The sequence below is a fragment of the Biomphalaria glabrata genome, chromosome 10, assembly GCF_947242115.1.
Source record: "Biomphalaria glabrata chromosome 10, xgBioGlab47.1, whole genome shotgun sequence".
Lineage (NCBI taxonomy): Eukaryota > Metazoa > Mollusca > Gastropoda > Planorbidae > Biomphalaria > Biomphalaria glabrata.
This window is the reverse complement of record NC_074720.1, coordinates 9,065,633-9,080,245: the sequence shown is the minus strand read 5'-3', so window position 1 is coordinate 9,080,245 and position 14,613 is coordinate 9,065,633. Positions and strand designations below refer to the sequence as shown.

Here is a 14,613-nt window from a genome sequence, read left to right as displayed (position 1 = left end):
TCTCTCTATTCATTAGTTCTAAACACATGCTTTTAATGTTGTTGTTTTTTTTAAATCACTTTGTATCTAGCCTTTTTTTTTTGGTATATTTAGCTCTGGTATACCAGAGTTTCACATATCACATGTAAGATTATTGAGAGTTTCAATATTTTTTTCTTTTAAGGCAGTATTATTTGTCACAAACATTGTGGGGTTTTATCTGAATATTTTAAATACGTGAGTTCCTACATTAAAAGCGTTGCAGCAAGTTAGTGGCACTGCGATGAATAGAAGAAAAAAAGGGAAGGGGGGCGCGAGGTTCTGATACGCCAATGTTTTGTACTAAATGAAATGGTAAATTAGGCCTATTTTATGGACAAGGTAACTTGTGAACGTAGTTCTTATGTTCTTTTTTCTTTTATGGACATGGTAATTTGTGCCCTTTTTCTTATGTGGACATGGTAACTTGTGTCCTTTTTCTTATGTGGACATGGTAACTTGTGTCCTTTTTCTTTTATGGGCATTGTAACTTGTGTCCTTTTTCTTTTATGGGCATGGTAACTTGTGTCCTTTTTCTTTTATGGACATGGTAACTTGTGTCCTTTTTCTTATGTGGACATGGTAACTTTTGTCCTATTTTGTGTGAAAAGTAAATGGGCCCTAAAATGGCAGGAGGCGGTAAAAGAAAATACCAACAATTGATATTGGTAAAAAAAAAAGTATAACTGTGCCCTCTAAAGAAAACAAAATAAATAGGTGAGTACGCCTGCAGTCGTTTTCATATTCACACGCACGAGCGCTCACTTGATCCTCGCTCAACATCTGGCACTGAAATTTGTTTTTCAAACTCATGGTAATTATATACTGGCCAGACGGAGGAGGTACAAATTATAAACTCATTAACTGGACGCAATATGTTCCGAGATCCCGTGAGCGTGTTTCAGTGTAACGGCTCACGATTATGGCAAGACAATGTTTCTCTTCATTATTGTGTTTTGTTCTTTTTATCATGCCTCCTCTCCCCCCCCCCCCCCCTTACCGTGGGTTGCACGCCATAAAGTTAATTTGGAAGTGAGTAAAGCTACCCGCGTGCGTTCAGTCATCACTAACAGTCACGCCATCTTGGGTACTAGTAAGTAGGCCTACCCTCCCCGGCCCTTCAGTCCACGCCCTCCTGCTCAGCCCAGCGTGTCGCAGACATACGGCGCCCGATGCAATTTTCATTAGCCTTTCATCCTGGTACCACGGCACGCAGTCATCGTTTTTTAAAAACAAAATAAAACAAAAGAGTTTCTTTAGTGGGAGATAACTTTGGATCTTCTTGCTCGGTTGTGTTTCCTGATTATGATCTTCGTCATGTCCTCGCGTTGTCCTCGGAATAATTGGGCTTTAGTCTAGGTGTACAAAAAGCCAATAGCATTGAATCGGAAAACGCTCTCGTGTTGTGTTACACAATAGGGCGACATCTGTAGATTGTTGTCAATGGCATATGGCACATCGTGCGGCCTTGACGAGGAGAGAACGGCTGCTTAACTCTTTCTCTCCGTAATTATTTACCACATTCTGGTGGAATCAACGCTGGTATCGTTAGTTAGGAGAGAAAGAGTTAAAAGATCTCAGTGGAAGCTGGGTTTGTTTGTTTGTTTGTTTTTTCAGCTAATTCTTTTTGTTATTATTGCTTCCTTAGCTGTTGGCACAACAACATGGAAACACAACATCACAATGTAACGTTAGAACACTTCCAAAGGAACATCGCCAATACCAAAACATCGCCAAAATTTAAACATGGCCAATACCAAAAACACCGCTATACCAAAACATCTGCAATACCAAAACATCCCCAATACAAAAACATCTCCAATTCCAAAATATAGCCAATATGTGAACATCGCCAATACCTAAACATCGCCAATACCTAAACTTCGCCAATACCAAGGCACCTCCAATACCAAAACATCGCCAATACCTAAACATCGCCAGTACCTAAACATCGCCAGTACCTAAACATCGCCAGTATCTAAACATCGCCAGTACCTAAACATCAATACCTGTATAACGAAGCTGAACATTACTGGCCTAATGAACCTCTACAAAACCTTACTATTGAACCTATTTAAGGCTTGCTTAACAAACCTCTGCGACGACAAACACGCATCTGAACAGCCTTACCATTGAACTTCCTCTACTGTACAATCAAACCTCTTAAGTTTCTACGCCAACTAGCCCTTGATAAAAACATGTAATCGTACACAAATTTTACTAAAATTCCTTAATCGTTTCATAATTGTTGTCGTTAGATATCGTCCGCTGAAACAAACTAAGTCCTTGGCAAGGTCACGTCATGCCTGTACTGTACCGTCCCCATCTGCTTCAATTAACTTAATAAACTATTAGCCATGCCAGATCATATGCCATTACAAACAACAACAACAAAACATAGAACTTACCAACAAAAAAAAATACCTTTGCATTAGCTTCCATTAGTGCGTTCAACTGTAAAGCTAATGGAAATGGTGATGATCACGGCTGTGTGTGTGTCAGGGTTGTGTGTGTGTCAGGGCTGTGTGTGTGTGTGTGTCTGTTTCAATTACGTCATTAAGGTAGATTTCCAGAAGTGAATAGCAAATCAATAGTCACTTTTCTTACTTCTGCTTTTTTTTATAAAGTTATAAAGAAAAAACAAACTATACGTGAACTGCAAATAAACACTACATCTATAGAACAAGTAAAGGCATATAAATATCTAGGCATTATCATCAACAACAAGCTTTCATGGGAAGACCACCTTGGAACTCTGACAAAGAAAACAGCCCAGCGACTCTTTTTTCTATACAAACTCAACAGTTTTAAATTAAACAAGAAGATCCTTGAGACATTTTACGGCGCGACAGTACAAAATCTGCTAACATACGGAATAAGTTGTTGGCAAGGCAACGCCTCATCTAAACTGTTGCAACGTCTAGAAAACATCATTAAAAAAGCATCAAAAATTACACTCACAACATTACCACATTTAAAGGAACTTTTTGAACAAACGTGCCTAAGAAAAATCGAAAAAATCTTGGAAGACAACGGCCACCCGCTCCATCAGAACTACGCCAGGTCGTCGCGAAGTGGGCGACTGCTGTCAATCAAAACAAGAACGGAGCGGTACAAAAACTCGTTCGTACCTCACTCGGTCAGACTCTATCACCGCCACTCATTGATCAGGGAACATGAAATGCACCAAGATACCTGTGTGTAGTCGCTGAATGAACTCTTTATGTTGTCTGTTGTATTTATGTGTATTTTTCTGTTGTGTTGTCTTTATATGAGAAACGAGTCCTTGTAATCACAACAAATTTCCGTAAGGATCAATAAAGCAGTCTTAGTCTTAGTCTTAATTGTTTGTTTTTTTTAAGAGTTATTTAACTTTTTTTTTCTTTTATCAGGGAAAAAAACAAACATGTATATTACTTACGATACTACTATTCCAGGACATTGCGAAACGAATTAAACTTTCAAAGCACTCGCAGCTTGTTGGCTAAAAAAACGTGTTTAGTTCATTTCTAAATGTATAGGATATATGATACTTTTAACAAAATATCTAGGTCTTTGCTCTGTCTTCGTGGCAATTTCGTTTAAGCTAACTTTCTTAATTTTCAAATTGGAAGAATTAGTCTAGTCCCATTGAGTTTATACAAATTAAGTTCATGGTTATTAAACTACTTTTGAATATTCAAAAAATTCCAATATAGCTGAACACCGATCACGTGATTGTCCAACATCCCGGTCCTCTCTTCAGTTTACCCGAAATCCCTATATAAGAAAATAAAAAAAATATATATTATCACTTCTATTAGTTTAGAGATAATTAGATGTTGTGAACACCAGATGGTGGATCTTGGTTCTGTGTGGCATGACCTATATTTTAATGCGAGGCGCGTGCTTTTTTTTTAATAGAGGAGATCAGAAAAATAGTTTAAAGGATGAAAAGAGTGATGGTGAGAGAGAGGAGAGGGGGAATGAAAAGTGAGGAGAGAATTTGATCAGTGTATGACATACTCATCTCAGTGTTAGTAGAGCAAAGAAAGAAGACCCTCACACTTTCTCTTCTACTTCGGGTTCTTCCCCTTCCCCCCCTCCCTTCGCCTGCTCCTCCCTGGAGATGTAACAGTACTCGTGTCTAATTAACTTCTCGCCGATTAAGTCTGCCCGTCCCCTCTCTCGTTCCTTCACTTCCGTGGGGTGTCTGGAAAGTCCTGGTGACATTTACCGATCCGACCAATCATACCGAGGATGTTATCGAGTGGGAAAGGTCACTTGTTCCGTTTTCATACTGGGCACATGTTTCGTCTCTCCCCCCCCCCCCCCCACCACTTTTCTCCCACTGAGCTCTGGTCATTACTTACATTACTGCCCAGTGGTCAAGTCTATGGACTAATCAATCACTTTGGTCCACCCGGCACATTTCTCTTGCTCGGCAGATAGATAATTCTCATGCCCTGACACAGAGCGGGTCATTGTGGTCAATACGTCCGCATGTTGTTTTTTAAAGATAGGTTTTTTAATATCGGGACATTTCACGTCTGGGCATTAGGAGCTTATGTCAGCAAATCACACTAGACAACGGAGTCTGTTACACGTTTCTATTCGCATTACCCACTGAGCCACTTTGTTGAGCTACATAGGTCAGTGACTTAGTACTCGTTTTGTTTTTTTTCTCTCTAACTTTTATGGCTCTCGTCAGATAGCGAGATGAAGCGATAGCCAAATCGACAATTTGTTAGTTGAAACAAAGTCGAGGGCGCACATGGCTAGGATTTATAACCGCTACTTTTTTAAAAGTTAGTGACTTCAGTGCTAGCCTGAGTGGTTCTCATGTCTTTTATTTTTTAGATCACACAGAGCGTATGCGTTAATTTATATGCACACACTGTGACATTAACATATAAAATCGCCGAATTTGTTGCCGTAACATTGTAATATATTTGATTTTATGAAGACAATCAGAACTACTCCATAAAAAACAGTAACACACACACACACATGCATGACTTGTTGTATGTTGTTTTGTTGTTGTTGTTGTTTTTTTTTGGGTGGGGGGGTTGGGGGGGGGCAGTGGCTTCCTGGGTGAAAAGTTGCAGGTAAAGTTACAGAAATTTTCAAATGTCAGAAAGTAAAAGATAGAAAAAAATATTGATGTCGTTCAGGTTTGACAATAACGACATCTTTGCCAGAGAACTCGCCAATATTCTATGAGAAACACATGCAAGGGTTTCCTTCTTTCTCTATGTATCTTCATATTACATTATAGCATTGGATGAGCCTTATGCCGGGAAATAGAACCAGATATTTTGGGATTGGCGTCCACCCTTGGGAATGATTTAATCCTGTGAAATTCGTTGAACGATGCGCACTTGAAGATAAAAGTTGACCTTTTTTTTTTTTTGCCTGCCAATTTTTTTTTTTGTGTTCGCTTGCAACACCTGGCCAACACAAGCATGTGAGCGATACCTGAAGAGGCTGGGGAGGAGGAGGAGGAGGAGGGGGATAAAAGGAAGAGGATGTTTAAAATGATAGAAGCGAAACTGTTTCTCAGGCATGTGATTTTGTTGACTGTGTCTCCATGGCAACCCGGTGCGAGTGCCCTTTAAGAGGATTCTCCCTTCTGGATGCTAAATGTTGACCAATGGTATCGCCTTGCTTACGGCCTTTTTCTCTTCAAACCCGTATCCTCTCCTACCCTACCCCCCCCCCCTTTTACGCATGCCTCTCGGATTTTTACACGGCCACTTCTTGCTGTTGACTTAGCACGAGGGCATGTTAAGGAAGCAAAGTGAGGCGCCGTGGACTTTTTGGAGGAGGCTCCAGGCGAGGGCGAGGGCGCTTCTAGCTCGTAACTTCGTGACTTTGATCCGAACCTAATGATTGAGTTTGCTCCTCTTCCTGAACCACTCACTCGCTGACTCGCCAATATGAACATGTAGCATGTCCTCCTGCGTGAACTTTTCTAAAGCAAAGAGGCATGAGTAAAAATAGAACAAGGGGAGATAAATAGTTTATCAATCTATTTAAGTAAAATTCTATTTCTTTCTAATTATTTACGGTTGCAAACGACATTGATGTAAGATTATATGTATCTGGGTGTGTTTTATTTGAACAATGCTGAGTAGAATGGCTGATTTCTAAGATATTTGGTTCAAATCAATATCTGAAATTGGAGAAAAGTATGAGGTAGATCTGGCCATAAAACACCTTTGTCAAAACTCACCTCCTAAACACACATACCACAATTGCTTCGGTTCGTTAGTAATGAAACACGATATTCTAACAGAACACACACACACACAAATGTCTTTATGTCTTGTGTACTATGACATTTACACTGAGTCAATGCTAGTGTCCGTCATTTCTACTTGACATCTAGACTTGACATTGGTTATTTTATGCATGACATCCTGATTTAAACATGACTCTATGCCTTAAACATGACTCTAGTCTTTGCACGTGAATCTAGACTTTGCACGTGAATCTAGACTTTGCACATGAATCTAGACATTGCACGTGAATCTAGACTTTCCACGTGAATCTATACTTTCCACGTGAATCTAGACTTTCCACGTGAATCTAGACATTGCACGTGAATCTTGACTTTGCACCTGAATCTAGAGTTTGCAGTGAATCCGCCTTTGCACGTGAATCTAGACTTTGCACTTAATTTCATTATTCATGACATCTAGACTCGATGTTGACATCTTGACCATACACTTGAAACGGTTTGCGTGACATGTAGACTTTAAATCGTGTTGCTATTTGAAAGTGGAGTAAATAGTGTCATTTGATGACCTCTACGGGAACAATCTGTTCTGATTGACCTTGACCTACATTTAAAACTAAACCATCATGATTTTTTAACTTCCTTCTTTATGGATTCCTTGCGTGTCACGGAGAACTTCAAAATAAAAGGGGTCATTGAAAGACTTCGTTTGTTTGGTTTTTTCAAGTCTGACCGCGACTAGATCTGTCAGATGTCCCTGGCTGGACTTTGGTTAATGTCCTCATCCCAAGCACAACAAATTATTTTAAACAGAACGAGAGTGGGGGGGGGGAATATATAGGCCACCAGGAGACATTTCATCGATAAGGTCAGAACGTGTCAAGATGGTTATCGGCCTTGTTGGCACTGTGTCCGAGCGTAGAACTGGACGGTCCAGGGGCTTTATAATTGAGATCTTTATCGTACAGCTAAGTCGTAAACGTAGAGAGAAGGTGGGGGGGGGCGAAGTAGGGGGGATTCCCTTGCGTTAAAGGTTGTTCAGGTGGTTTCTTTTCTCCCAGGGTGGTCACAAATTTCTGGAAGGGGATGGCCTCCTCCCTTTACCTAGTCCTGTGCAATATTGTAACCTGGACGCAACGGTCAGTTGACAGCTGGTCAGGCTGTTATTAGTGGCCGGTATGTCAATATTTTTGTGTGTGTGGCACTTGCCTTGGGGGTCCACCTGATTGTAAATATTGAAGAAACAGAAGAGGCATAAAGGAGGGAAAACGGTGTGTGTTGGGGGTGGGATGACATTAACTCTCTAAGCTTTCACGATAATAAGGGAAAATTATAAACAGTCCAAAGTTCTTAATGCTATACTTTTAGGACTATTTTTAGGAAAAATAAAGAAAAAAAAATACCTCATACAGTACAAAAATATCGATAATTTATTTATGAAGGCCCACGTAAAAATTTAGTAATATCTTTAGTTAAGAGAATGTATAAGCGTTGATTAACATTAATTAGATAGAGAAGTGTTAGGCTGGGGTTTACAACTTGGTTAAGGCAAAGTGTAATACTAACGTCGACCAAGAATGTTAATACACATTTCGACATCCTTCCCTTTCTATAGAAGGAAAACTCAAACTTTTAATATATATATATATTAGCTAAACAATTATAGTGAAACCTATTTCTTTTACTAGAATAGTAAGGGATGTTAAGTGTGCAGCAAAGATTACTCCATGGATAAATGGTACATTAAAGTTATTGCTATTTTGATAAATCTCACATATTGTGTGTTAGCCTTGCAGTGTGGACTTTTCCCTGGCCATGCCTTTCCTTCTCCTGGCACATGTAATCAATGCACACTTTTGGTTTTTTATTGCTGGAAAGCCAAATTAAAAAAAAAAAATCAGCTTAGCCTTGAATTCTTTTAGCTTCCATTATTACACTGCCCTAGGCACTCGTCCGTTTCCCATGGCTGTCTTTAAGCATGGGGAGATGATTGAGGAGAAGAGAGAGAGAGAAGAATTCAGGCTCTTTTTTTTTATCTGTGTGAATTTTTCTAGGCTTGACAATATGTTTTTTATTTTTTGTCTTGTATTATTTTAGTATTTTAAAATAATTTTCTTATGGCAAATTTAGCCATAAGAGCCTAGAAAATTGGTTTTGACCCCTTAAAAAAATATACTTTTTTAAACTTCATTGTTAGTGTAAAGATCTTTTCCGGAATATTCAGAAAACAACATCAGTGTATCTAGTGGACTACTTTGTAGGTCAAAATGGGGACTTATGTGAAAGGTTTAGGATTAGATCATTTTGTCGAGTTCTTTATCGCATCTATGTTTACAGGCTTCATCTTTAGCAGACCAGATTTTTTTAATGATGACCAACTTTTAAAAATCTTTAATGTATTTTGGTTTATTCTCATAAAAAAAAAACAAATGAATTATTTTAAAAGTAAAAAAAAAAACGCGTTTTATAACGAGGACACTGCCCTTCATAGAACGCGAGGTAATGGCCATTATAAATTCCATGGGGAAAGTAATTAGAATATATTTTTACAAAAAATTAACAATTTTCTAAGCAAGGCTACTTGTGTAGTTGATGGAACATTGCATAAGATATTCTTCTTTCAGTTTCATTTAAACATTTCTATTTAATTTTTAAAAGGGAGGTGGGGGGGGGGGGGGAATCCAAGTTTTATCTTAGACATTTCCCACCAGAATGTTTGATGTTATGTTTATATCACACGTAGTATAAACGCTATAGAAGTATTGTATAGAAGTAACTAAACCTGTAGAACTTGTGTACAGGAGTAGCTAACTCTAGAGAACTTTCATATAGGAGTAACGTTATCAAAGCCCTAACCTACGTACTTCACTCTTAAGACACTCACTACTTTACGGCGGGGCTTCAGGGCACTAAACGGAACACGCCCCTACAACCTGGATGTTTAGTGTCGGCTATTTATGATAGTAATCTTTCTCAACAGCACAGGGCAACTTCGATGAGGGGTTGGGGGTGGGGAGAGTCGTTCATGTGCCATGGCCCTCAACTAAAGGCTCGCGAAATGATTGAAATTTTGTTTTATCGCGGATTAAGGTCACGCAGGGTTAAATGCAGTTTTTTACGATCGGAAATAAATTATCGAAAAGCTTCGATACAAAAAAAAAAAAAAAACAACAACAAACAAGCTGAAGCTGAAGAGCCAATTGTTTTTGGACAAAAACCGCCTCTAGTTTTACATATCCCTCCATATAGTCAAACAATTTGCACATAAATATTTCGTTTGACTCGTAAAATGTTTCGGGTCGAAGGCAGAGGCAGTCGGGCTGAAAGCCTGTGATACTCTGGGTGTGGCGAGAGAGGGGTGGGGGAAATCTCCATTTGATATCATCAGAATGTAGGGGTTGTCAATGTCGGTGTAAAATAAGGGTCCGAGTGAATGGGAATAACGCCCGTTGCCCACGCCACAGGTTTCACAACGTGTCCCCCTCCTCATCTAGCCGTCATTAAGACAGCGACCAGTGAGTCACAGTGCTCACCCTCAACAAGTTGGGCGCTGTGGGGAGGGGGGGGGAAGGGTGGTAGATTTATTCCCGTCTTCAGTCGCAACCCTGTGACCTCTTTATAGTCGTATATATTCATGGGGGAGCTTTGTCAGATCAGAGGCGTATGGGAAGGGAGGAGATGAGGCGGTAAGAGGCTCAACAAGTGAGGTGTCAAGGAAGGGATACAGAATGTCCACTCATTTTTCCCCTCCCCTATCCCCTCTTCCCCCTTTCTACCGCTCATCTCCCTAATTATGTACAAAATCTTCTCCCCAGGGAGGAAGGACACTCCCCTTTCCCTACTCTAACCACGCAACGGTCTTCACTTTAAAATAGAAAAAAAAATTCTACACGAGCCGATGCGGGACCCGTTTATGATTCATAGAGGAAGCAGCGTTCGATGAAGTACGCCCCTTCCCCCCCCCCCTGTACCATTTATTTCTCTTTATATTTGGTCGTGTATTTGTCTAGAACTTCCTTAATTTAGAGACCCATCATCCTCACTGACTTCCGGCTCCTGTCCGTATATCATTACCATAGCATGGAACATAAATCGACTCCATTCTGAAAACAGAAAATAAATATTATAAAAGTATCCTCTCTTCAAAAATGACTAATTTTTAAGAATTTTATTAATTCATTATTTAAAACAAAGGGAAGCAACAATTATTTCTTTTCCCGTGTGTAATAATCTTGCTTTTTTTTCCTCATTGTTTTTGCTATTGGTCATTATTTGATTGTTATTATATATATTTTTTTTTTTGCGTGTCATTTAAAATATTTTGGGGCACAAGATTTGTATTTGGTGACAGGTGGATTAAAACTGTGATGAGGAAAACATAATGAGGATTTTATGGGAAGGGAAAAAGAGAGGTGGGTTGGGGTGGAGGAATGGAAGCCATGAGACAATGTACCTGATGTTGTCGTCTGCTTGTCCAAACCTCGTGACTCGTTTCAAATGCAAGTTCAGTCTTTGCGTTCTTCCTCATTTCAAGCGCTCTTTATCGCTTTCCTTTCTCTATCTCTCTCTCTCTCTCTCTCTCTCTCTCTCACACATAAATACTTATCAGCATAAAAGCTGTTTTTTTAGTAAATATTTGCATTAGGAGTTTTGTTATAATTTTTTTTTAATTAAAGGAATAAATAATGACTTTATAGAAGTTGCCAAGGCCACATTATCATCTCCCCCCCCCAGTTATACCATTGCAAGCCTCCCCCCCCCATTCCGAAAGAACGTTTTACAGAGACACATTGGTGTGTTAGTCCCCTCTGAATCTTTAGGTGCCAATTAATTGGTGGTTTTAAGACCCTCTTGTATCGATACAACGCGCCGCCCTGGCATCGTTTAAAAAAAAATTAGTCTTGGTTACCAACGTTTCAACCCTCCTGCGAGAATCGATACCGTGTTTCCCCTTCATGCGGATCGATCTTTCGACTACTTGGATGTTAAAACTATACCTAAATGACTAGAATGTACACAACAGCAGGCGATCCCGAACTTTGTTTATAACCTTAAGTCAGCGCCCTCTGTGCAGGTCTTGATGTTTAAAACATTGACAGATAAAGTGATCTTCATTTGTTTTTAAACACAGGGCATCTTCTGAATTCCCTCCACTCCCCCCTCGCCACCTCTTTCATTTTTTTTTTAAATGTTTATGACTGCTTCTCAGAGTCTCTATATGTCTTTGAGAATCGTTTTGAGAATTTCTAACTAAGAGATTCTTTCGTAGCAGAAATTTATTTTCTGCCGGTGGTTTTTGAGCATAGTAGTCCCACAGTATGGCCGTTGTACTGGCCACACGACTTCCTCGTTAACCATGGGCCACAGAGACAGGCGACCTTTACATCGTCTGCCCTGTAAATAGATATAGTCGACAATAGGCATCATTTGTGAAAGATCGTCCGAAACTTATCTTAACATTTTGACGTAACTAGACATTAGGGAAGCAATGTTTATTTCCACTCTGGTAGCAATTCTCCTCAAGACGTTACATCAGAACTGCATTAGATCCAGATCTTCTAAATCTACAAAGATTGTATGTCTTTGTATAGCAGACAATGTATATGAGCTTTGCACCTCTATCTCTGTTTTTTTTTTTTTTTTTTTTTGGACTCTAACTCTGACGGCGTTTGTCAATAGGCATTCCGATAATTGCAATACACATTCAGATATTTGTAATTACAAATTTGAATAATTGATTTTTACATATTCAGATTACGAATCAATTTCAGAATATATTGTTGGTAAAAAAATCTTGTTTTTAGCATTTTTAAATTAGCTTAAAATGTTTAGTGTCAAAGACTTGTGAGACCAAAATTCAAATAACAATAATAGATCTTGTAAATTTCTTTTGTTGTGTAAGACCAGCACATATTTCTGTAACACATTTAACACATAAGACAGTAGCCACATCTCGTGCTTCAAAAACAAAACAGAAACCCGAAATGGAGGGTTCTGAAGAATAAGGAGAAAATTATTCACGTCCACACCGCGCCCCTGCCCTCCCACTTTCAACAGCTTTTAAACAAAAAGCATGTTGAAGGAAGGGAAGCCCCAGCGATTTGCCTCCCCTGTAATTATTTATTGATTTACAACCTTACACATTCAAGTGATCGCGGTGATGGCACGCCCTCATTTGAGCTCTTTTTTCTATTTTATTCATCGGGTGTTCGCGGCAGATTTGATTTTATGTATTTTATTTACTCTGCTCAATCTGGGTAACCCGAAACGAATTAGGTTAGAAATGTGACTAGGTTAGTCTAGACTAGAGTCTAAAGATTGACTTAGGTAAGTTTTTTTTTTTAGTTCGGGACTATATTCTACATTGCAATATGTCATGTTGGATGGCTGCCTGGTCGTGTGGGATGCCCTCTTGATTGCCGTATCGATGGTCCCGGGTTCGAACCCTGCTCTCCGTCAGCCGCTAGGATTTAATAATCTTCTATTTGGAGATGACGCCTTAAACTTGTGGAAAAAAAAATAATATTCTAAATGCTAGTACTTTTAATGGTGTTTAATCTTTGCATACCACTTGTCGGTAGTCTTCTGTTTTTGTTGTAATTGTTTTTTTGTTGTTGTTGTTTTCTTTTTGGATGTAATTAATAATGCAACTAATAGCAACATTTGTCTTTTGATTTTAAACATTTTTCAACTGTTTCATTCTGAGGCATTTCTTCAAATCCCTATTCAATTTTGTTGCCAAATTTTTTTTTGACGAAATAGCCCCCCCCCCTTTTCTCCCCGCCCTTACAATGGGGTTGATGTGGAGCAAAGGTTTTTGGGGGGAGACCAGTTGATTTACTGCCAGCAAACACACACCGGGGCCCCTAGAAAGTATTCTTTTATTTTTGAGGCCGAATCCCTGGGCAAACAGTGCATCGGGTCTTCCTTCCTCCCAGAGGGGTTGTGTTTGACTTGGAGGTTAGATTGAGTGAGTGAAAGAGGTTAGTCGGGAGTATGGACGGATCGGAATATCTCTTTCTCTCTCTCTCTCTCTCTCTCTCTCTCTCTCTCTCTCTCTCTCTCTTTCCCTCTGCTCTCACATCGCCTCCTTATCTGACCAATCAAATAAATCTAGGTCTTTTGACGAAGTCATGGCCACTCATTTGTTCTATCGTTCCGTCTCCTTTTATTCATTTGTTGCTCTCTCAATTGCGCGTGCGTTACTCTCTTGGCTTCATTTGTTTGCTTTAGCATCTCCACGAATTCCCTTCAAGTGTTTGCGGGAATTTCCGGAGTCTCACAATGCGCATTCTCTTCATCTCGCCTCTCAGTCTAAATGTGGGAAGTCGTTCTTTTTTTTTTTTTTTTTTTAAATATCTATTTGATTTCGGTGTGGGCGGTGAAAATTTGCCTGACGCCAAACGTTGTCAACAGGGAGGTTAGTCTCTTACCTGGTACAAACTAATCGCTGTACTAAGTAAATACTTGAGTCTGGTGGCTATTGACCACCTTCCCCTCCCCTCCCCCTCAATCTTTCTTATTCATGACATCGGCGGGGCGTCCTCACTTCCATTAAGCGACCAGGTTCGTCCGTCTAAGAAGGGTCAACACGTGAATTGGACGTCTTGGCAAAGATGAGTGCCACTTGCGTGGGGGTTAGAATCAATGTTGACACCCCCCCCCCCACACACACACACAGGGTCCAAAGAAGAAAAATAAAATTAAAAGACGATTTGTTGGAATGTAATTCAAGAGTTATTTTAAACTAAAGCTAAAATGCATAGAACGCGGTGAAAGTATTTAGCAAAGAATGTTCCCGTTTTTTTTAGGCTTCTTCTCAGCCGCGAACCTTAAAAAATTCAGAATTAAGAAGACCTTTGGATGCTAGGTGCTAGAAAGACTTGAAGAACACTGGCGCTTGTGTGTGTGTTGCGGGGTGGGGGGCGGGTGATGTTTAACAATCTTCATGAAAATTTCCCTTTAAGATTGTAGTACGGTAGTTAAATAAATAACTTTCATGCCTAACGTACGTATGTTGTTTCAATTGTGACAGTAGAAAGGTTTAAAAGAAAGCAAAGAGATAAAACGGAATAGATACAGAGAAAAGAATAATAAATATAGAGAAAAGAATAATAAATATAGAGAAAAGAATAATAGATGGGAAAGAAAAGAAAAGATAAAGAGATAAAGATAAAAGAAGAGTTGTGCTTGCGAGAAGACGACAGCATGAGAGCTAGGCTTACGAAGAAAATAACTCTTATGGTCACTGCTGCCACTTGACTGCTAGTTTCATTGACTTGATCAATCGGTCTGTACTGACCAAGACCATCGCTTCCACATATTTCTCTGTTAAAAATAGTTGTTTTTTTTTTTTTTGTTGTTCTTTTTTAACG

General features: G+C 39.4%; 1 protein-coding gene across 2 annotated transcripts in view; it reads left to right on the top strand.

Annotated features, from left to right (window-relative positions):
- Positions 1-14,613, top strand: part of LOC106054337 (ephrin-B2-like) — a 452,268-nt gene that overhangs the window by 344,728 nt on the left and 92,927 nt on the right. The window lies entirely within an intron of this gene.